The following is a 23,153-nucleotide window of genomic DNA, read 5'->3' as shown; positions in this document are numbered from 1 at the left end:
GCTGGCTGAAGAGGTAGAATGTGCAAGTCAACGACCGGTCTGGGCCCCCTGCATGCTGTCGATCCTGCTGTTGCAACCCTCGGTCCGATCTTAGACTGGGAGTGAACTTCGTATCCTTAGACTTTGGATGAACTCTGTATGCCTAAGTCAACCCACTGAATGAGCGTATGGGCACTCAATCGACCAGAGAGGCCGGTCAAAAAGGCATAATGCGTAAGTCGGGGATCGGCCCGATCCCCCCTTACGTGCTACCGGTCCCACAGCCACAACCCTCGATCCGGCTGGGGCTTAGACATGGAATGAACTCCCTATTCCTAAGCCAACACACGAAACAGGCGTGTAGGCGCTCAGTCGATCGAAGAGGCAAAATGCGTAAGCCAGGGATCGGCCTGGTACCCCTTGCATGCTGTCGATCCTACTGCCGCAACCCTCGGTTTGGTCTGATTTTAGACTAGGAATGAACTCCGTATGCTTAGACTAGGGATGAACTCCGTATGCCTAAGTCAACCCACGAAACGAGCGTGCGGGCACTCAGCCGACTAGAGACCACCCATTTTCTATTTTTAGAAAGAGTTTTGTCCCCAAATTTGGTAGAGGTGATTCCTGTATTTTTGTTGGCACGCACAAAAACATTCAGCTAAAAACTCAAAGTGGAGAAGATTTTGTGACCATTTCAAAAAGGTGTCCCCATTTCAGACACTTTAATGGCTACTGGCAGCAAACCTATAAAATCTCAAATGCTCTTTAAGGGGGTGTGAGTTTTCAAGGTTTGGTGAGGGATAGGGGTCCAATATAAGGGCCAAGTACCAGCACCCATCGCACATCATGTGCGCACACCCCCCGACCCCCCCAATCGTCGGAACCCCCAATACCGTCGTTTAGGCTGTCCGGTGATGCTCCGATGATGGTACCCTGGGCGAAAAAAATGCGACACCAGCACATGCCCGAGCCAGCATGTGCATCGTGGCTCAAAATGTTAGATTGGGAATGAACTCCATATGCTTAGACATGGAATGAACTTCGTATGCCTAAGCCAAGCCACGAAATGAGCGTGCAGGCGCTCAGCCGATTGGAGAGGCAGAATGCACAAGCTGGGGATCAGCCCGATCCCCCCTGCACGCTGTTGATCCTGCTACTGCAACCCTCAGTTCGGTCTGATCTTAGACTGGGAATGAACTCCGTATGCATAAGTCAACCCATGAAACAAGTGTGCGAGCGCTGAGCCAATCGAAAAGGCATAATGCGCAAGCCAGGGATCAGCTCGATCCCCCTCTGTGTGCTGCCGATCTCGTTGCCACAACCCTTGGTCTGGCTGGGGCTTAGACATGGAATGAACTCCCTATGCCTAAGCCAACCCATGAAACGAGCGTACGGGTGCTAAGCCGGTCAGAAAGGCAAAATACGCAAGCCGGGGATCAGCCTAGTCCCCCTTACGTGCTGTCGATCTTGCTCTGTAACCCTCGATCTGGTCTGATCTTAGACTGGGAATCAACTCCATATGCTTAGACTGAGGATGAACTTCGTATGCCTAAGTCAACCCACGAAACGAGCGTGTGGGCACTCAGTCGACCGGAGAGGCCGACCGAAGAGCCATAATACGTAAGTCGGGGATCAGCCTGGTCACCCTTTACGTGCTGCCAATCTCGTTGTCGGTCCTGCTACCTCAACCCTCGGTCCGACTGGGGCTTAGACATGGAATGAACTCCGTATGCCTCATCCAACCCACGAAACGAACGTGTGGGCGCTCAACCGATCGGATAGACAGAATGTGCAAGCCGAGGATCGGCTCGATCCTCCCCTGCATGCTACCGATCCTACTGCTGCTCCTGCTGCCGCAACCCTCGGTTCAGTCCGATCTTAGACTAAGAATGAACTCCGTATGCCTAAGCCAACCCATGGATCGAACGTACGGGTGTTCAGCCGACCGGAGAGGTAGAATGCATAAGTCGGGGATCGGCCGGGTACCCCCTGTGTACTGTCGATCCTGCTTCTGCAACCCTCAGTTCGGTCTGACCTTAGACTGGGAATGAACTCTGTATGCCTAAGTCAACCCATGAAATGAGCGTGTAGGCGTTGAGCCGGCTGGAGAGGCATAATCGTAAGCCGGGGATCAACCCGATCCCTCTCTACGTGCTGTCGGTCCCACTGCCACAACCCTCGGTCTGGCTAGGGCTTAGACATGGAATGAACTCCCTATGCCTAAGCCAACCCATGAAACGGGCGTACGGGCGCTCAGCCGGCCGGAGAGGCAGAATGCGCAAGCTGGGAATTGGCCCGGTCTGACCTGCATGCTGTCGATCTTGCTGCCGGAACCCTCGGTCCGATCCGATCTTAGACATGGATTGAACTCCGTATGCCTAAGCTAACCCATGAAATGAGTGTGCGGGCATTTAGCCTGCCGAAGAGGTAAAATGCGCAAGCTGGGGATCGGCCCGATCCCCTCTGTGTCTTGCCAATCCCGCTGCCACAACCCTCGATCCGACTGGGACTTAGACATGGAATGAACCCCCTATGCCTTAGCCAATCCACGAAATGGGCGTGCAGGCATTCAACTGCCCGGAGACGTAGAATGCGTAAATCGAGGATCGGCCCGGTCTCCCCCTGCGTGCTGCTGATCTTGCTGCTGGTCTTACTGTCACAACCCTCGATCCGGTTCGATCTTTGACTGGGAATGAACGCCGTATCCTTAGACATGGAATGAACTCTGTATGGCTAAGCCAACCCACGAAACGAGCGTACGGGCGTTCAGTTGGTCGGAGAGGTACAATATGCAAGCTGGGGATCAGCCCGGTCCCCCCCTGCATGCTGTCGATCCTACTGCCGCAACCCTCGGTCCGGTCCAATCTTAGACTAGGAATGAACTCCGTATGCCTAAGTCAACCCATGAAATGAGCGTACGGGCGCTAAACCGATCGGAGAGACATAATGCGCATGCCGGGGATCGACCCAGTCCCCCTTTGCATCCTGTCGATCCTGCTGCCACAACCCTCAGTCCAGCTGGGGCTTAGACATCGAATGAACTCCCTATGCCTTAGCCAACCCATGAAACTAGCGTGTGGGCACTCAGCCGGCCGGAGAGGTAGAATGCGCAAATCGGGGATCGACCCGGTCCCCCCTGCGTGCTGTCGATCCTACTACCCCAACCCTTAGTCCGGTCTGATCTTAGACTGGGAATGAACTCTGCATGCTTAGACTGGGGATGAACTCTGTATGCCTAAATCCACCCACGAAATGAGCGTGCGGATGCTCGGCCGACCAGAGAGGCCGGGTATGCAAGCCAGGGATCGAACAGGTAGTAGGTGGGTTCAAGCACATCTTCATATTTTTGCCATGCCAATGCCATTTTTATGGCTTGTAAATTAATACAATGGTCCCCTAAGCCTTCATGTCAAGTTTCGTGGCAAGACGACCCGTTTTCTATTTTTCACGATTTTTGAAACTTTTTGTGTTTTGAGATTTTTTACAATTTTTTTAGAAAGAGTTTTGTCCCCAAATTTGGTAGAGGTGATCCCTGTATTTTTTTTTGGCATGCACCAAAAAATTCAGCCAAAAACTCGAGGTGGAGAAGATTTTGTGACCGTTTGAAAAAAGTGTCCCTATTTCCGACACTTTAATAGCTACTGGCAGCAAACCTATAAAATCTCAAATGCTCTTTAAGGGGGTGCGAGTTCTTAAGGTTTGATGAGGAATAGGGGGCCAATATAAGGGCCAAGTACAAGCCCATCGCACATCATGTGTGCACATCCCCCTGGCCCCTTATCGTCGGAACCCTCAATGCTGTCGGCTAGGCTATCCGGCAATGCTCCGACAATGCTCCAACGATGCTCCAACGATGGTGCCCCGAGCGAAAAAAAATGCAGCACCAACACATGCCCGAGCCCAGCATGTGCATCATGGCTCAAACTCTTAGACTGGGAATGAACTCTGTATGCTTAGACATGGAATGAACTCCGTACGCCTAACCCAACGCACGAAACGAGCGTGTGGGCGCTCAGTCGGCCAGAGAGGTAGAATGCACAAGCTGAGGATCGACCTAGTCCCCCTCTACGTGCTGTCGATCCCGCTACCACAACCCTTGGTCTGGCTGGGGATTAGACATGGAATGAACTCCCTATGCCTAAGACAACCTACTAAACGGGTGTGCGGGCGCTCAGCCGGTCAGAGAGGAACAATACGCAAGTCGGGGATCGGCCCGGTCCCCTTTACGTGCTGCTGATCCTACTACCACAACCCTCAGTTCGATCTGATCTTAGACTGGGAATGAACTCCGTATGCTTAGATTGGGAATGAATTTCCAATGCCACCGGTTAGGCTCTCCGGTGATGCTAAGGCGATGGTGCTCCGGGCAAAAAAAATACGGCACCAGCATATGCCCGAGCCCAGCATGTGCACCGTGGCTCAAACTCTTAGACTGGGAATGAACTCTGTATGCTTAGACATGGAATGAACTCCGTATGCCTAAGCCAACCCACGAAATGAGCGTGCGGGTGCTCAGCCGGCCAGAGAGGTAGAATGCACAAATCGAGGATCGACCCGGTCCCCCACTGCGTGCTGCCAATCCTGCTGCTGGTCCTACTGCCGTAACCTTTGGTCTGATCCGATCTTAGATTGGGAATGAACTCCATATGCTTAGACATGGAATGAACTCTATATGCCTAAGCCAACCCACGAAATGAACGTGAGGGTGCTCAGTCGTCCGGAGAGGCGGAATGCGCAAGCCAGGGACCGGCCCGATCCCCCCTGCGTGCTGTCAATCCTGCTGCCGCAACCCTCAGTCCAGTCTAATCTTAGACTGGAAATGAACTCCGTATGCCTAAGTTGACCCACGAAACGAGTGTTTGGGCACTGAGCTTATCGGAGAGGCATAATGCGCAAGTTGGGGATTGACCCTGTCCCCCTTTGCGTGCTACAGGTCCCACTGCCACAACCCTCAGCCTGGCTGGGGCTTAGACATGGAATGAACTCCCTATGCCTAAGCCAACCCATGAAATGGGCATGCGGGAGCTTAGCCGACCAGAGAGGCAGAATGCGTAAGCCGAGGATCGGCCTGCTCCCACTTGCGTTATGTCGATCCTGCTGCCGCAACCCTCGGTCCGGTCCGATCTTAGACTGGGAGTGAACTATGTATGCTTAGACTGGGGATGAACTACATATGCCTAAGTCAACCCATGAAAAGAGCATACGGGCGCTCAGTCGGCCGCTCCATAATGCGCAAGTTGGGGATTAGCCTGGTCCCCCTCTACGTGCTGTCGATCCCGCTGTCGGTCCTGCTACCACAACCCTCGGTCCAGTTGGGGCTTAGACATGGAATGAACTCCGTATGCCTAAGCCAACCAATGAAATGAGCGTGCGGGCACTCAGCCGACCGGAGAGGCAGAATGCGCAAGTCGGGGATTCGCCTGATCTCCCCCTGCGTGCTGCCGATCCTGCTGCTGGTCCTACTGTCGCAACCCTCCATCCGATTCGATCTTAGACTAGGAATGAACTTTGTATCCTTAGACATGGAATGAACTCCGTATGGCTAAGCCAACCCACGAAGCGAGCGTACGGGCGCTCAGCAAGCCGGAGAGGTACAATGCACAAGTCGAGGATCGGCCCGGTCCCCCCTGCGTGCTGTCGATCCTGCTGCCGCAATCCTTGGTCCGATTCAATCTTAGACTGGGAATGAACTCCGTATGCCTAAGTCAACCCATGAAATGAGCGTACGGGCGCTGAGCCGATCGGAGAGACATAATACGCAAGCCGAGGATCGATCCGATCCCCCTTTGCGTCCTGCCGATCCTGCTACCATAACCTTCGGTCCAGCTGGGGCTTAGACATCGAATGAACTCCCTATGCCTTAGCCAACCCACGAAACTGGCGTGTGGGCACTCAACCGGCCGGAGAGGCAGAATGCGTAAACCGGGGATTCGCTTAGTCCTCCTTGCGTGCTGTCGATCCTACTATTGCAACCCTCGATCCGATCTGATCTTAGACTGGGAATGAACTCTGCATGCTTAGACTAGGGATGAACTCTGTATGCCTAAGTCCACCCACAAAATGAGCGTGCGGACGTTCGGCTGACCAGAGAGGCAGGGTGCACAAGCCATGGATCGAACGGGTGGTAGGTGGGTTCAAGCACATCTTCATATTTATACCATGCCAATGCCATTTTTATGGCTTGTAAATTCATACAATGGTCCCCTAAGCCTTCATGTCAAGTTTCGTGGCAAGACGACCCGTTTTTTATTTTTTACGATTTTTGAAACTTTTTACGGTTTTGGATTTTTTTAAATTTTTTTAGAAAGAGTTTTGTCCCCAAATTTGGTAGAGGTGATCCCTATATTTTTTTTTGCATGCACCAAAAAATTTAGCTAAAAACTCAAGGTGGAGAAGATTTTGTGACCGTTTGAAAAAAGTGTCCCCATTTCAGAAACTTTAATGGCTACTGGCAGCAAACCTATAAAATCTCAAATTCTCTTTAAGGGGGTGCGAGTTCTTGAGGTTTGATGAGGGATAGGGGGCCAATATAAGGGCCATGTACCAGCCCATCACACATCATGTGCACATATCCCCCCGGCCCCCTATCGTCAGAACCCCCAATGTCGTCGGTTAGGCTATCCGGCAATGCTCCGGTGATGCTCTGACGATGCTCCAGCGATGGTGCCCCGGGTGAAAAAAATGCAGCACCAGCACATGCCCGAGCCTAGCATGTGCATCATGGCTCAAACTCTTAGACTGGAAATGAACTCTGTATGCTTAAACATGGAATGAACTCCGTACGCCTAAGACAACCGACGAAACAAGCGTGTGGGCGCTCAGTCGGCCAGAGAGGCAGAATGCACAAGCCGAGGATCTACCCAGTCCCCCTCTGCATGCTATCGGTCCCGCTACCACAACCCTCGGTCTGGCTGGGGATTAGACATAGAATGAACTCCCTATGCCTAAGCCAACCTACGAAACGGGCGTGTGGACGCTCAGCCGATCAGAGAGGAACAATGCGCAAGTCGGGGATCGGCCCGGTCCCCCTTGCGTGCTGCCGATCCTGCTACCACAACCCTCGGTCTGATCTGATCTTAGACTGGGAATGAACTCCGTATGCTTAGATTGGGGTTGAATTTCCAATGCCACCGGTTAGGCTCTCCGATGATGCTCCGGTGATGGCACCCCGGGCAAAAAAAATACGGCACCAGCACATGCCTGAGCCGAGCATGTACACCGTGGCTCAAACTCTTAGACTGGGAATGAACTCTGTATGCTTAGACATGGAATGAACTCCGTATGCCTAAGCCAACCCATGGAACGAGTGTGCGGGTGCTCAGTCGGCCAGAGAGGTAGAATGCGTAAGCCGGGGATCGATCCGATCCCCCACTGCGTGCTGTCGATCCTGCTGCTGGTCTTGCTGCCGTAACCCTCGGTCCAGTCTGATCTTAGATTGGGAATGAACTCCATATGCTTAGACATGGAATGAACTCTATATGCCTAAGCCAACCCACGAAATGAGCATGAGGGTGCTCAGTCGGTCGGAGAGGCAGAATGCGCAAGCCAGGGACTGGCCCTATCCCCCACTACGTGCTATCGATCCTGCTGCCACAACCCTCGATCCGCTCTGATCTTAGACTGGGAAAGAACTCCGTATGCCTAAGTCGACCCACGAAACGAGCATTCGGGCGCTGAGCCAGTCGAAGAGGCATAATGCGCAAGCCGGGGATCGACCCTGTCCCCCTCTGTGTGTTGCTAGTTCCATTGCCACAACCCTCGGTCTGGCTGGGGCTTAGACATGGAATGAACTCCCTATGCCTAAGCCAACCCATGAAATGGGTGTGCGGGAGCTTAGCTAGCCGGAGAGGCAGAATGCACAAGTGGAGGATCGGCCCGATCCCCCCTGTGTCATGTCGATCTTGCTACCGCAACCCTCGGTCCGGTCCGATCTTAGACTGGGAATGAACTCCGTATGCTTAGATTGGGGATGAACTACCTATGCCTAAGTCAACCCATGAAAAGAGCGTATGGGTGCTCAGTCGGCCGGAGAGGCATAATGCGCAAGCCGAGGATCAGCCTAGGCCCCCTCTACGTGCTGTCGATCTCGCTGTCGGTCCTACTGCCACAACCCTCGATCTGACTGGGGCTAAGACATGGAATGAACTCCGTCTGCCTAAGCCAACCAATGAAACAAGTGTGCGGGTACTCAACCGATCGAAAAGGCAGAATGTGCAAGCCAGGGATCGGCCCGATCTCCCCCTACATGCTACCGATCCTGCTGCTGGTCCTACTGTCGCAACCCTCGATCCGGTTCGATCTTAGACTGGGAATGAACTCCTTATCCTTAGACATGGAATGAACTCTGTATGGCTAAGCCAACCCATGAAACGAGCGTGCGGGTGCTCAGTCGACTGGAGAGGTAGAATGCACAAGCCGAGGACTGGCCCTATCCACCCCTACGTGCTGTCGATCCTGCTACCACAACCCTCGGTCCGGTCTGATCTTAGACTAGGAATGAACTCCGTATGCCTAAGTCAACCCATGAAATGAGTGTGTGGGTGCTGAGTCGACAGGAGAGGCATAATGCGCAAGCTGGGGATCGGCCCGGTCCCCCTCTGCGTCCTGCCGATCCCGCTGCCACAACCCTCGGTCTGGCTAGGGCTTAGACATGGAATGAACTCCCTATGCCTTAGCCAACCAATGAAAACGGGCGTGCGGGCTCTCAGTCGGCTGGAAAGGCAGAATGTGCAAACCGGGGATCGGCCCGATCCCCCCTGCGTGCTACCGATCCTGCTGCCGTAACCCTCGGTCCAGTCTGATCTTAGACTGGGAATGAACTCTGCATGCTTAGATTGGGGATGAACTCCGTATGCCTAAGTCAACCCACGAAACGAGCGTGCGGACGCTCAGCCGACCAGAGAGGCAGGGTGCGCAAGCCAGGGATCAAAAGGGTGGTAGGTGGGTTCAAGCACATCTTCATATTTCTGCCATGCCAATTCCATTTTTATGGCTTGTAAATTCATACAATGGTCCCCTAAGCCTTCATGTCAAGTTTCATGCCAAGACGACCCGTTTTCTATTTTTCACGATTTTTTAAACTTATTGCTGTTTGGGATTTTTTCAAATTTTTTTAGAAAGAGTTTTGTCCCCAAATTTGGTAGAGGTGATCCTTGTATTTTTTTTGGCATGCACCAAAAACTTCAGCTAAAAACTCGAGGTGTAGAAGATTTTGTGACCGTTTGAAAAAAGTGTCCCCATTTTAGACGCTTTAATGGCTACTGGCAGCAAACCTATAAAATCTCAAATGCTCTTTAAGGGGGTGTGAGTTCTCGAGGTTTGATGAGGGATAGGGGGCCAATATAAGGGCCAAGTACCAGCACCCATCACACATCATGTGCGTACACCCCCCCAATGCCGCCGGTTAGGCTCTCTGGTGATGCTCCGATGATGCTCTGGCGATGGTTCTCCAGGTGAAAAAAATGCGGCACCAACAGATGCCCAAGCCCAGCATGTGCATCATGGCCCAAACTCTTAGACTGCGAATGAACTCCGTATGCTTTGACATGGAATGAACTCCATATGCCTAAGCTAACCCACGAAACGAGCGTATGGGCGCTCAGCCGGCCAGAGAGGCAGAATGCGCAAGCCAGGGATCGACCCAGTCCCCCTCTGCGTGCTATCGGTCCCGCTGCCACAGCCCTCGATCTGGCTGGGGATTAGACATGGAATGAACTCCCTATGCCTAAGCCAACCCATGAAACGGGCGTGCGGGCGCTCAGCCGTTCTAAGAGGAAGAATGCGCAAGTCGGGGATCGACTCGGTCCCCCTTGCGTGTTGCCGATCCTGCTACCACAACCCTCAGTCTGATCTGATCTTAGACTGGGAATGAACTCCATATGCTTAGACCGGTTAGGCTCTCCGACGATGCTCCGGTGATGGTGCCCCGGGCAAAAACAATGCGGCACCAGCACATGCCCGAGCCCAGCATGTGCACCGTGGCTCAAACTCTTAGACTAGGAATGAACTCCGTATGCTTAGACATGGAATGAACTCTGTATGCCTAAGCCAACCCATGAAATAAGCATGCGGGCGCTCAACCGACCGGAGAGGCAGAATGCGCAAGTCGAGGATCGGCCCGATCTCCCCCTACATGCTGCTGATCCTGCTGCCGCAACCCTCGGTCCGGTCTGATCTTTGATTGGGAATGAACTCTGTATGCTTAGACATGGAATGAACTCTGTATGCCTAAGCCAACCCATGAAATGAGCGTGAGGGTGCTCAGCCGATTGGAGAGGCAGAATGAGCATGCTGGGGACCGACCCGATCCCCCCTACGTGCTGTCGATCCTACTGTCGTAACCCTCAGTCTGGTCTGATCTTAGATTGGGAATAAACTCCGTATGCCTAAGTCGACCCACGAAACGAGTGTTCGGGCACTGAGCCAGCCGGAGAGGCATTATGCGCAAGCCGGGGATTGACCCGATCCCCTTTTGCGTGTTGCCGGTCCCACTGCCACAACCCTAGGTCTGGTTGGAGCTTAGACATGGAATGAACTCCCTATGCCTAAGCCAACCCATGAAACGGGCGGGCGGGAGCTTAGCCGACCGGAGAGGCAGAATGCGCAAGCCGGGGATCGACCTGGTCCCCCCCCGTGATGTCGATCCTACTGCTGTAACCCTCGGTTCGGTCCGATCTTAGATTGGGAATGAACTCTGTATGCTTAGGCTGGGAATGAACTACGTATGCCTAAGTCAACCCATGAAAAGAGCGTACGAGCGCTCAGCCGACCGAAGAGGCCTACCGAAGAGACATAATGCGCAAGTCGGGGATCAGCCTGGTCCTCCTCTACGTGCTGCCGATCCCGCTGTCGGTCCTGCTGCCACAACCCTCGGTCCGGCTGGGGCTTAGACATGGAATGGACTCTGTATGCCGAAGCCAACCAATGAAATGAGCATGCGGGGGCTCAGCAGGCCAGAGAGGCAGAATGTGTAAGTCGGGGATCGGCCCGGTCTCCCCCTACATGCTGTCGATCCTACTGCTGGTCCTACTGCCGCAACCCTCGATCCGATTCAATCTTAGACTGGGAATGAACTCCGTATCCTTAAACGTGGAATGAACTCTGTATGGCTAAGCCAACCCACGAAACGAGCGTGCGGGCGCTCAGCCGGTCGAAGAGGTAGAATGCGTAAGTCGAGGACTAGCCCAGTCCCCCCTACGTGCTGTCGATCCTACTGTCGCAACCCTCGATCCGGTCCGATCTTAGACTGGGAATGAACTCCGTATGCCTAAGCCAACCCATGAAATGAGCGTGCGGGCGCTGAGCCAACCGGAGAGGCATAATACGCAAGCCAGGGATCGACCCGGTCCCTCTCTGCGTGCTGCCAGTCCCGCTACCACAACCCTCAGTCTGGCTGGGGCTTAGACATGGAATGAACTCCCTATGGCTAAGCCAACCCATGAAATGGGCGTGCGGGCGCTCAGCCGGTTGGAGAGGCAGAATGCAGAAGTCGGGGATCGGCCCGATCCCCCTTACGTGCTGTTGAGTTGGCATCCCAAAGTGATGAGGAGCCAGAGTCAGGGGCAGTAAAGCTTAGGTCATTGGTGCTCAATGCTGTCCAGAGTAAGGGGAGCCGCAAGCCAAAGGGCTTGATGTTTACAAATCTGATGGTTATAGGTCAGAAGGTGAGCGCACTGGTGGACACAGGTGCCTCACATCTTTTTATTTGAAGTGATAGAGCCCGGAAGCTCAGACTAAAGGTGCAGAAAGGGACTGGTACCATCAAAATGGTGAACTCCAATGAAGTTCTAGCCATTGGAGTAGCGCAGGGAGTGGAGTTACAGCTTGCAGACTGGAAAGGCAAGGAGACCATTGAGGTAATACCCCTTGACAACTATGAGTTTGTGATTGGGTTGGATTTCCTTGTTCGGATTAACGCCCTCCTTGTGCCTTTTGCCAATTGTGTTTGCATCTTGGATGCACGGTGCCAATGCCTAGTGCCATTGAAGAGAGGGTCTGGAGTTAGGTCGCGGGTGGTGTCAGCCATCCAATTTGCCAAGGTGGTAAGCAGACAAGAAGACACCTTCTTGGCAGCCTTGAAATATGATGAGCCAAGGGAGAAGGAGATCGAGTCACCCTTGGAGGTGCTAAAGGTGCTGAAGACCTTTAGTGATGTGATGCCTGCAAAGCTACCTAGCAAGCTACCACCTAAGAGAGAGGTGGACCACAAGATCGAGCTGGTGTCCGAGGCTAAGCCACCAGCTAGAGCCCCTTACCGAATGTCTCCACCAGAGTTGGAGGAGTTGAGGAAGCAGCTCAAAGAGTTAGTTGATGCTAGCTTCATCAGGCCATCGAAGGCACCTTATGGTGCACCGATTCTATTTTAGCGCAAGCATGATGGGTCGTTGCGGCTGTGCATAGACTACTGGGCTTTGAACAAGCTGACCATCAAGAACAAGTACCCCATCCCACTCATTGCGGACTTGTTCGATCAACTTGGGAGCGTAAGATGGTTCACCAAGCTGGATTTGAGGTCAGGCTACTATCAAGTCAGGATCACGGAGGGAGATGAGCTAAAGACAGCATGTGTCACTCGGTATGGTTCGTATGAGTTCTTGGTGATGCCTTTCGGACTCATGAACACCCCAGTAACATTCTGCACCCTTATGAACAAGGTACTTCAGTCATTCCTTGATCAGTTTGTTGTGGTTTATTTGGATGACATTGTGATCTACAGCCAAACTTTGGGAGAGCATGTAAACCACTTGAGACAGGTGTTCGAGGTGTTACGGGCACACAAGCTGTTTGTCAAGAGGGAGAAGTGCTCATTCACCCAGTAGGAGATTGGGACGGGGAGTGTACTGGGGAGTGTCGAGGACCATTGTTAGTGATCGGGACGGGCATTTCACGGGTAGGTTCAAGACTGAGTTGTTCAAGCTGTTGGGGTCAGACTTGAACTTTTCCACCAGCTTGCATCCACAGACCGATGGGCAGACAAAACAAGTGAATGGACTATTGGAGGTCTACCTCAGGGATTATGTGAGTGCCACACAAAGGGACTGGCCAAAGCTGCTAGATATTGCATAGTTTTCCTACAACTTGCAAAGGAGTGAGGCAACGAACCAGAGCCCATTTGAGGTTATGGCAGGGCAACAACCACTAACACCTAGTTCGATTGCTACAGGTTATACAGGGCCAAATCCAGTAGCCTAAAAGTTTGCCAAGGCATGGCAGGAGCAAACTGACTTGGCCAGAGTTTGTCTACACAAGGCGACCAAGAGGTCGAAGAAGTGGGCAGACCAGAATAGGTAGGACGTGCAGTTCCAGGTTGGAGACTTGGTGTTGGTGAAGCTGCATCCCATTGTGCGCCATAGGGGGCTACACAAAGGCCTAGTTCAGAGCTATGAGAGACCTTTTCGAGTAGTCAAAAGGGTAGGCAAGGTTGCCTACAAGCTGGATATGCCACCCAAGCTGAGGGTACACTTGGTGTTCCATGTGAGCATGCTCAAGCCGTTCCATGAGGATGAGGGAGATCTAGGACGGGCAGAGTCAAAGCGTGCGCCATTGGGAGCAAGGGCCTCATATGAGAAGGAGGTCCACAGCATCAAAGCTGACTAGGAGGTGAGACGGAAGAACTATCAACCAAGACAAAAGTACTTGGTGTGCTGGAAGGGACTCCCAGACATTGAGGCAAGCTGGGAACCAGCAGATGACTTATGGCAGTTCGGGGACCAGATCAGGTAGTACCATGCAAAAGATGTAACGAGGGCGTTGCACAATCAGGTGGGGGAGAATGTCACACCCTGGATGGGCGCGCCAGGCACATTAGGCGCACCAGGCACATTAGGCGCACCAGCAGGTGAGCCAAAGGTTGAGGCCCGCAGACCAGGGGTGCTGGCGGGTATCTACGCGCAAAGCCTAGCAAACAAGTTCAAAACGCCCACCCAACTTGCAGGCCAGCCCGTGAGACCAAGACCTAGCATACAAGCTGCCCGTACCACATCCAGAAGGGCCCAAGGTGCTGGACATGCAAGGGAAGCTTCTGGAAGCAGGCAGGATCAGCAGCAGCATACTGGCAGATTTGGTTGACCCTGAAAATTAGGAGTTAGCATCCTGATTGATTGTAATCTGTATAATCCCATGATTTTAGCCTTTATGGAGCCTCAACCATAAATAGAGGGCTACTCTTCCCTCATTTATACACCATCAAACACTTTTGTTTCAGTGAATACAAGAGCATTTCTAGAATTCTGCCTTCTTATCCTATTTCTCTTTAACTTGCGTAATCAGCCCTTCCCGTTGTTCTAGTGCCTGTATGCTTGTGTTTTAGGCTGACTTAGGCATAAAAGAGGAGATTCCAAGCCTCAGGCCACACGGTTTCTGAGTCTAAGGTTAGAGCCTGTGACACAAGTACCAGCACCCATCGCACATCATGTGCGCATACCCCCCCGAACCCCCAATCACCAGAACCCCCAATGCCATCGGTTAGGCTCTCCGGTGATGCTCCGAAGATGGTGCCTCGGGTGAAAAAAATGTGGCACCAGCACATGCCCGAGCCCAGCATGTGCACCGTGGCTCAAAATCTTAGACTAGGAATGAATTCTGTACGTTTAGACATGGAATGAACTCCGTATGCCTAAGCCAACCCACGAAATGAGCGTGCGGGCGCTCAGCCGGCCGAAAAGGTATAATGCACAAGCCGGGGATTAGCTCGATCCCCCACTGCATGCTACCAGTCCCACTGCCACAACCCTCAGTCCGGCTAGGGCTTAGACATGGAATGAACTCCCTATGCCTAAGCCAACCCACGAAATGGGCATGCAGGCGCTCAGTCGGCCAGAGAGGCAGAATGCGTAAGTTGGGGATCAGCTCGATCCCCCTGCGTACTGTTGATCCTGCTATTGCAACCTTCGATCTGATTTGATATTAGACTGGGGATGAACTCCATATGCTTATACTGGGGATGAACTCCGTATGCCTAAGTCAACCCATGAAATGAGCATATGGGCACTCAGCTGACCAGAGAGGTCGATCGAAGAGGCATAATGCACGAGCCGAGGATCAGCCTAATCCTTCTCTGCTTGCTGTCAATCCCGTTGTTGGTCCTACTGCCATAACCCTCAGTTCGACTGGGGCTTAGACACGAAATGAACTCTGTATGCCTAAGCCAACCCATGAAACGAGCGTGCAGGCACTCAGTCGGTTGGAGAGGCAGAATGCTCAAGTCGAGGATCGACCTGGTCCCCCATGTGTACTGTCGATCCTGTTGCTATCCTACTGTCACAACCCTCGATCCGGTCTGATCTTAGACTGGGAATGAACTCCGTATGCTTAGACATGGAATGAACTCCGTATGCCTAAGCCAACCTATGAAATGAGCATACGGGCGCTCAGTCGATCGGAGAGGCAGAATGTGCAAGCAGAGGATTGGCCTAGACCCCCCTGCGTGCTATCGATCCTACTACCACAACCCTCAGTTTGATCTGATCTTAGACTCAGAATGAACTTCGTATGCCTAAGTCAACCCACGAAACGAGTGCACGGGTGCTAAATCGGTTGGAGAGGCATAATACGTAAGTCAAGGATCAGCCCGATCCTCCCTACGTGCTATCGATCCTGCTGTTGGTTCTGCTACCGCAACCATCAGTTCGATCCAATCTTAAACTGGGAATGAACTATGAATGCTTAGACATGGAATGAACTCCATATGCTTAAGCCAACCAACGAAACGAGTGTGCGGGCGCTCAGCTGGTCGGAGAGGCAGAATGCACAAGCTGCGGACCATCATGGTCCCTCACTACGTGCTGTCGATCCTATTGCCACAACCCTCAGTTCAGTCTGATCTTAGACTGGGAATGAACTTCGTATGCCTAAGTTAACCCACGAAATGAGCATTCAGGCATTGAGCCGACCGGAGAGGCATAATGCGTAAGTCGAGGATCGACCCAATCCCCTTCTGCATGCTGTCGATCCCACTAACACAACCCTCGGTTCAGCTGGGGCTTAGACATGGAATGAACTCCCTATGCCTAAGCCAAACCACAAAATGAGCATACGGGCGCTCAGCCAGCCAGAGACACAGAATGCGTAAGTCGGGGATCGACTCAGTCCCCCCTGCGTGCTGTCGCAACCCTTGGTCCGATTCGATCTTAGACTGGGAATGAACTCCGTATGCTTAGACTGGGGATGAACTCCCTATGCCTAAGTCAACCCACGAAACAAAAGTGCAACCGCTCAACCGACCGGAGAGGCCGATCAGAGAGACATAATGCGCAGGCCAGGAATCAGCCCAATCCCCTTCTACATGCTACTGATCCCACTATCGGTCCTGCTGCCACAACCTTCGGTTCGGCTGGGGCTTAGACGTGGAATAAACTCCGTATGCCTAAGCCAACCCATGAAACGAGTGTACGGGCGTTCAGTCGACCAGAGAGGCAGAATGCGTAAGCTGGGGATCAGCCAGTCCCCCCTGCGTGCTGCCAATCCTGCTGCTGGTCCTGCTACCGTAACCCTTGGTTCAATCCGATCTTAGACTGGAAATAAACTCCATATGCTTAGACATGGAATGAACTCCGTATGCCTAAGCCAACCCATGAAACGAGCGTGCGGGCACTCAGTCGGTCGGAGAGGCAGAATGCGTAAGCCGGGGATCGGCCCAGTCCCCCCTATGTGCTGTCGATCTTGCTGCTGATCCTACTATCACAACCCTCTATCCGATCTGATCTTAGACTGGGAATGAACTCCTTATGCTTAGACATGGAATGAACTCCGTATGCTTAAGCCAACCCACGAATCGAGCGTACGGATGCTCAACCAGTTGGAGAGGGAGAATGGGCAAGCCGAGGATCGACCCGGTCCCCCTGCGTGCTGTTGAACCTGCTGCCACAACCCTCAGTTCGGTCTGATCATAGACTAGGAATGAACTCCGTATGCTTAAGTCAACCCACAAAATGAACGTGTGGGCCTGAGCCAACTGGAGAGGCATAATGCGCAAGCTGGGGATCAGCCCGATCCCCCTCTACGTGCTACAGGTCCTGCTGCCACAACCCTTGAATTGGCTGGGACTTAGACATGGAATGAACTCTGTATGCCTAAGCCAACCCATGAAACGGGCGTGCGGGCACTCGGTCGATCGGAGAGGTAGAATGCGTAAGCCAGGGACCGGTCCGATCCCCCTACATGTTGTTGATCCTACTACCGCAACCCTCAATCGGATATGATCTTAGACTGGGAATGAACTCTGTATGCTTAGACTGGGGATGAACTCCGTATGCCTATGTCAACCCATGAAATGAGCGTGCGGACGCTCAGTCGACCAGAGAGGTAAGATGCGTAAGCCAAGGATCGAATGGATGGTAGGTGGGTTCAATCACATCTTTATATTTCTACCATGCCAATGCTATTTTTATAGCCTGTAAATTCATACAATGGTCCCCTAAGCCTTTATGTGAAGTTTCGTGGCAAGACGATCCGTTTTCTATTTTTCACGATTTTTGAAACTTTTTACAGTTTGGGATTTTTTAAAATTTTTTTAGAAAGAGTTTTGTGTCCAAATTTGGTAGAGGTGATCCTTGTAATTTTGTCGGCATGCACAAAAATATTCAGCTAAAAACTCGAAGTGGAGAAGATTTTGTGAACGTTTGAAAAAAGTGTCCCCATTTCAGACACTTTAATGGCTACTGGCAGCAAACCTATAAAATCTCAAATGCTCTTTAAGGGGGTGTGAGTTCTTGAGGTTTGATGAGGGATAGGGGGCCAATATAAGGGCCAAGTACCAGCACCCATCGCACATCATGTGCGAACACTCCCCGGCCCCCACAATCATCGGAACCTCCAATGCCGCCAGTTAGGCTCTCCGGTGATGCTCCGATGATGGTGCCCCGGGCAAAAAAAATGTGACACTAGCACATGCCCAAGCCTAGCATGCTCAAACTCTTACACTTGGAATGAACTCCGTATGCTTAGACATGGAATGAACTCCGTATGCCTAAGGCAACCCACGAAATGAGCGTACGGGCGCTCAGCCGACCGGAGAGGTAAAATGCGCAAGTCGGGGATCGACCTGGTCCCCTCTGCGTGCTGTCAATCCTACTACCGTAACCCACAGCCCGATCTGATCTTAGACTGGGAATGAACTCCGCATGCCTAAGTTAACCCATGAAACGAGCGTACGGGCGCTGAGCCAGTCGGAGAGGCATAATGAGCAAGCCGGGGATCGGCTCAGTCCCTATTTACATGCTGTCGATCCCGCTGTCATAACCCTCGGTCCGGCTTAGCCGACCAGAGAGGCAGGATGCGCAAGCTGGGGATCGAACGGGTGGTAGGTTGGTTCAAGCACATCTTCATATTTCTGCCTTGCCAATGCCATTTTTATGGCTTGTAAATTCATGCAATGGTCCCCTAAGCCTTCATGTGAAGTTTCATGGCAAGGCGACTCGTTTTTTATTTTTCATGATTTTCAAAACTTTTTACGATTTGGGATTTTTTAAAATTTTTTTAGAAAGAGTTTTGTCACCAAATTTCGTAGAGGTGATCCTTGTGTTTTTTATGGCATGCACAAAAAAATTCAGCTAAAAACTCGAAGTGGAGAAGATTTTGTAACCGTTTGAAAAAAGTGTCCTCATTTCAGACAGTTTAATGGCTACTGGCAGCAAACCTATAAAATCTCAAATGCTCTTTAAGGGTGTGTGAGTTCTCGATGTTCGATGAGGGATAGGGGGCCAATATAAGGGCCAAGTGCCAGCACCCATCGTACATCATGTGTGCACACCCCCCGACCCCCCAATCGTCGGAACCCCCAATGCCATCGGTTAGGCTCTCCGGCGATGCTTCAGTGATGGTGCCTCGGGCGAAAAAAATGTGGCACCAGCACATGCCCGAGCCCAGCATGTGCACCGTGGCTTAAACTCTTAGACTGGGAATGAACTCCATATGCTTAGACATGGAATGAACTCCGTATCCCTAAGCCAACCCAGGAAACGAGCGTATGGGCACTCAGCCGACTAGAGAGGCAGAATGCGCAAGCCGACCAGAGAGACAGAATGCCGCAACCCTCGATCCAGTCCAATCTTAGACTGGGAATGAACTTCTAATGCTTAGACTGGGGATGAACTCCGTATGCCTAAGTCAACCCACAAAACGAGCGTGCGGGCGCTCAATCGACCGGAGAGGCCGGTCGAAGGGGTAGAATGCGAAAGCTGGGGATCGGCCCAGCCCCCCTATGTGCTGTCGATCCTACTGCTGGTCCTGCTGCTGCAACCCTCGATCCAATCCAATCTTAGATTGGGAATGAACTCCATATGCTTAGACATGGAATGAACTCCGTATGCCTAAGCCAACCCACGAAACGAGCGTACGGGCGCTCAATCGGTCGGAGAGGCAGAATGAGCAGGCCGGGGACCGGCCCGATCCCCCCCTACATGCTGTCGATCCTGTTACCACAACCCTCGGTCCAATTCGATCTTAGATTGGGAATGAACTCTGTATGCCTAAGTCAACCCACGAAACGAGCGTTCGGGGGTTGAGCCGACCGAAGAGGCATAATGCCAAACCCGGTCCCCCTCTGCGTGCTGCTTAGACTGGGAATGAAGTCCGTATGCTTAGACTAGGGATGAACTCCATATGCCTAAGTCAACGCACGAAACGAGCATGCAGGCGTTCAACTGATCGGAGAGGCATAATGCGCAAGTCAGGGATCAGCCCGATCCCTCTCTGCATGCTGTCGATCCCGCTGCCGATCCTGCTGCCATAACCCTCGGTCCGACTGGGGCTTAAACATGGAATGAACTCCATATGCCTAAACCAACCCATGAAATGAGCGTGCGGGCGCTCAGTCGGTCGGAGAGGCAGAATGCGAAAGCTGGGGATCAGCCCGGTCCCCTCTGCCAGGCTGTCGATCCTGCTGTTGGTCCTGCTACTGCAACCCTCGGTCTGATCTGATCTTAGATTGGGAAAGAACTTCGCATGCTTAGACATGGAATGAACTCCGCATACCTAAGCCAACCCACGAAATGAGCGTACAGGCACTTAGCTGGCCGGAGAGGTAGAATGCGCAAGCTGGGGACCGGCCCAGTCCCCCCCTGTGTGCTGTCGATCCTGCTATCGGAACCCTCGGTCCGATCCGATCTTAGACTGGGAATGAACTCCGTATGCCTAAGTCAACCCACGAAACGAGCGTGCGGGCACTGAGAATGCCGGAGAGGCATAATGCACCAGCCGGGGATCGGCCCGATCCCCCTCTACGTGTTACCGGTCCCGCTACCAGAACCCTCGGTCCGACTGGGGCTTGGACATGGAATAAACTCCCTATGCCTAAGCCAACCCATGAAATGAGTGTGCGGGCGCTCAGCCAGCTGGAGAGGCAGAATACGCAAGCAGGGGATCGGCTCGGTCCCCCCTGCATGTGTCGATCCTGCTGTCGCAACCCTCGATCCAGTCTGATCTTAGACTGGGAATGAACTTCGTATTCTTAGACTGGGGATGAACTCCGTACGCCTAAGTCAACCCATGAAACGAGCGTGCGGACGCTCAGCTGACCAGAAAGGCAGGATAAGCAAGTCGGGAATCGAACGGGTGGTAGGTGGGTTCAAGCACATCTTCATATTTATGCCATGCCAATGCCATTTTTATGGCTTGTAAGTTCATACAATGGTCCCCTAGGCCTTCATTTGAAGTTTCGTGGCAAGACGACCCGTTTTCTATTTCTCACGATTTTTGAAACTTTTTACGATTCGAGATTTTTCAAAATTTTTTTAAAAAGAGTTTTGTCCCCAAATTTGTTAGAGGTGATCCTTGTATTTTTGTTGGCATGCAAAAAATCTTAGACCGAGAATGAACTCCGTATGCTTAGACATGGAATGAACTCCGTATGCCTAAGCCAAACCATGAAACGAGCGTGCGGGTGCTCAACCGACCGAAGAGGCAAAATGTGCAAGCCGAGGATCGACCCGATCCTGCTGCCACAACCCTCGATCCGATTCAATCTTAGATTGGGAATGAACTCTGTATGCCTAAGTCAACCCATGAAACGAGCATTCAGATGCTGAGCTGACCGGAGAGGCATAATGTGCAAGCCATGGATCAGCCCGGGCCCCCTCTGCGTGCTGCTTAGACTGGGAATGTACTCCATATGCTTAGATTGGGGATGAACTCGGTATGCCTAGGTGAACCCATGAAATGAGCGTGCGAGCGCTCAACCGACCGGACAGGTCGGTCGGAGAGGCATAATGCGCAAGCTGGGGATCAGCCCAGTCCTCCTTGCATGCTACCGATCCTATTGCCGTAACCCTCGGTCCGATCCTATTGTCGCAACCCTCGGTCCGATCCGATCTTAGACTGGGAATGAACTCTGTATGCTTAGACATGGAATGAACTCCATATGCCTAAGCCAACCCACAAAACGAGCATACGGGCGCTCAGCTGGTCGGAGAGGCAGAATGTGCAAGCCGCGGACCGGTCAGGTCCCCCCTGCATGCTGTCGATCCTGTTGCTGCAACCCTCGGTCTAGTCTGATCTTAGACTGGGAATGAACTCCGTATGCCTAAGTCAACCCACGAAATTAGTGTTCAAGCACTAAGCCGATTGGAGAGGCATAATACGTAAGCCAGGGATCGACCCGGTCTCCCTTTGCGTGCTATCGATCCCACTGCCACAACCCTCGATCCAGCTGGGGCTTAGACATGGAATGAACTCCCTATGCCTAAGCCAACCCATGAAACGGGCGTGAGGGCGCTCAGCCGACCCGAGAGGGAAAATGCACAAGCCAGGGATCGGCCCGGTCCCCACTGCATGCTGTCGATCCTGCTACCGTAACCCTCGGTCCGGTCTGATCTTAGACTAGGAATGAACTCCATATGCTTAGATATGGAATGAACTTCATATGCCAAAGCCAACCCACGAAACGAACGTGCGGGCGCTCAATCGGCCGGAGAGGCAGAATGCACAAGCCAAGGACCGGCCCGATCCCCCCTACGTGCTGTCGATCTTGCTGCTGCAACCCTCAGTCTGGTCTGATCTTAGACTGGGAATGAACTCCGTATGCCTAAGTCAACCCATGAAACGAGCGTGCAGGCACTGAGCCGATCGAAGAGGCATAATGCACAAGCCGGGGATCGATTCGGTCCTCTTCTACGTGCTACCGATCCCGCTACCGCAACCCTCAGTTCGGCTGGGGCTTAGACATGGAATGAACTCCCTATGCCTAAGCCAACCCACGAAACGAGCGTGCAGGTGCTCAGTCGCCTGGAGAGGCAGAATACGCAAGCTTGGGATCAGCTCGATCCCCCCTACGTGCTGTCGATCCTACCGTCGCAACCCTCGATCTAGTCTGATCTTAGACTGGGAATAAACTCCGTATGCCTAAGTCAACCCATGAAACGAGTGTGTGAACGCTCAACCGACCAGAGAGGCAGGATGCGCAAGCCAGGGATCGAACGGGTGGTATGTGGGTTCAAGCACATTTTCATATTTCTGCCATGCCAATGCCATTTTTATGGCTTGTAAATTCATACAATGGTCCCCTAAGCCTTCATATGAAGTTTCGTGGCAAGACGGCCCATTTTTCTATTTTTTACGATTTTCAAAACATTTTATGGTTCGAGATTTTTTAAAATTTTTTTAGAAAGAGTTTTGTCCCCAAATTTTGTAAAGCTGATCCTTGTATTTTTTTTGGCTTGCACAAAAAATTTTCAGCTAAAAACTCGAAGTGGAGAAGATTTTTTGACCATTTGAAAAAAGTGTCCGTATTTCATACACTTTAATGGGTACTGGCAACAAACCTATAAAATCTCAAACGCTCTTTAAGGGGGTGTGAGTTCTCCAGGTTTGATGAGGGATAGGGGGCCAATATAAGGGCCAAGTACCAGCACCCATTGCAAATCATGTGCGCACACCTCCCGACCCCCCAATCGTTGGAACCCCTAATGCCACCGGTTGACTTTTCGGTGATGCTCCGACGATGGCGCCCTGAGTGAAAAAAATGCGACACCAGCACATGCCCGAGCCCAGCATGTGCACCGTAGCTCAAAATCTTACACTGGAATGAACTCCGTATGCTTAGACATGGAATGAACTCCGTATGCCTAAGCCAACCCACGAAATGAACGTGAGGGCGCTCAATCGGTCGGAGAGACAGAATGCGCAAGCCGGGGATCGGTCCGATCGCCCCATATGTGCTGTCGATCTTCCTACCACAACCC

Source organism: Durio zibethinus, chromosome 4, assembly GCF_047325235.1.
Source record: "Durio zibethinus cultivar Kanyao isolate XHJ-2024 chromosome 4, ASM4732523v1, whole genome shotgun sequence".
NCBI classification, from domain to species: Eukaryota; Viridiplantae; Streptophyta; class Magnoliopsida; order Malvales; family Malvaceae; genus Durio; species Durio zibethinus.
The sequence above is the reverse complement of the archived record's forward strand: the minus strand, read 5'-3'. Positions refer to the sequence as shown.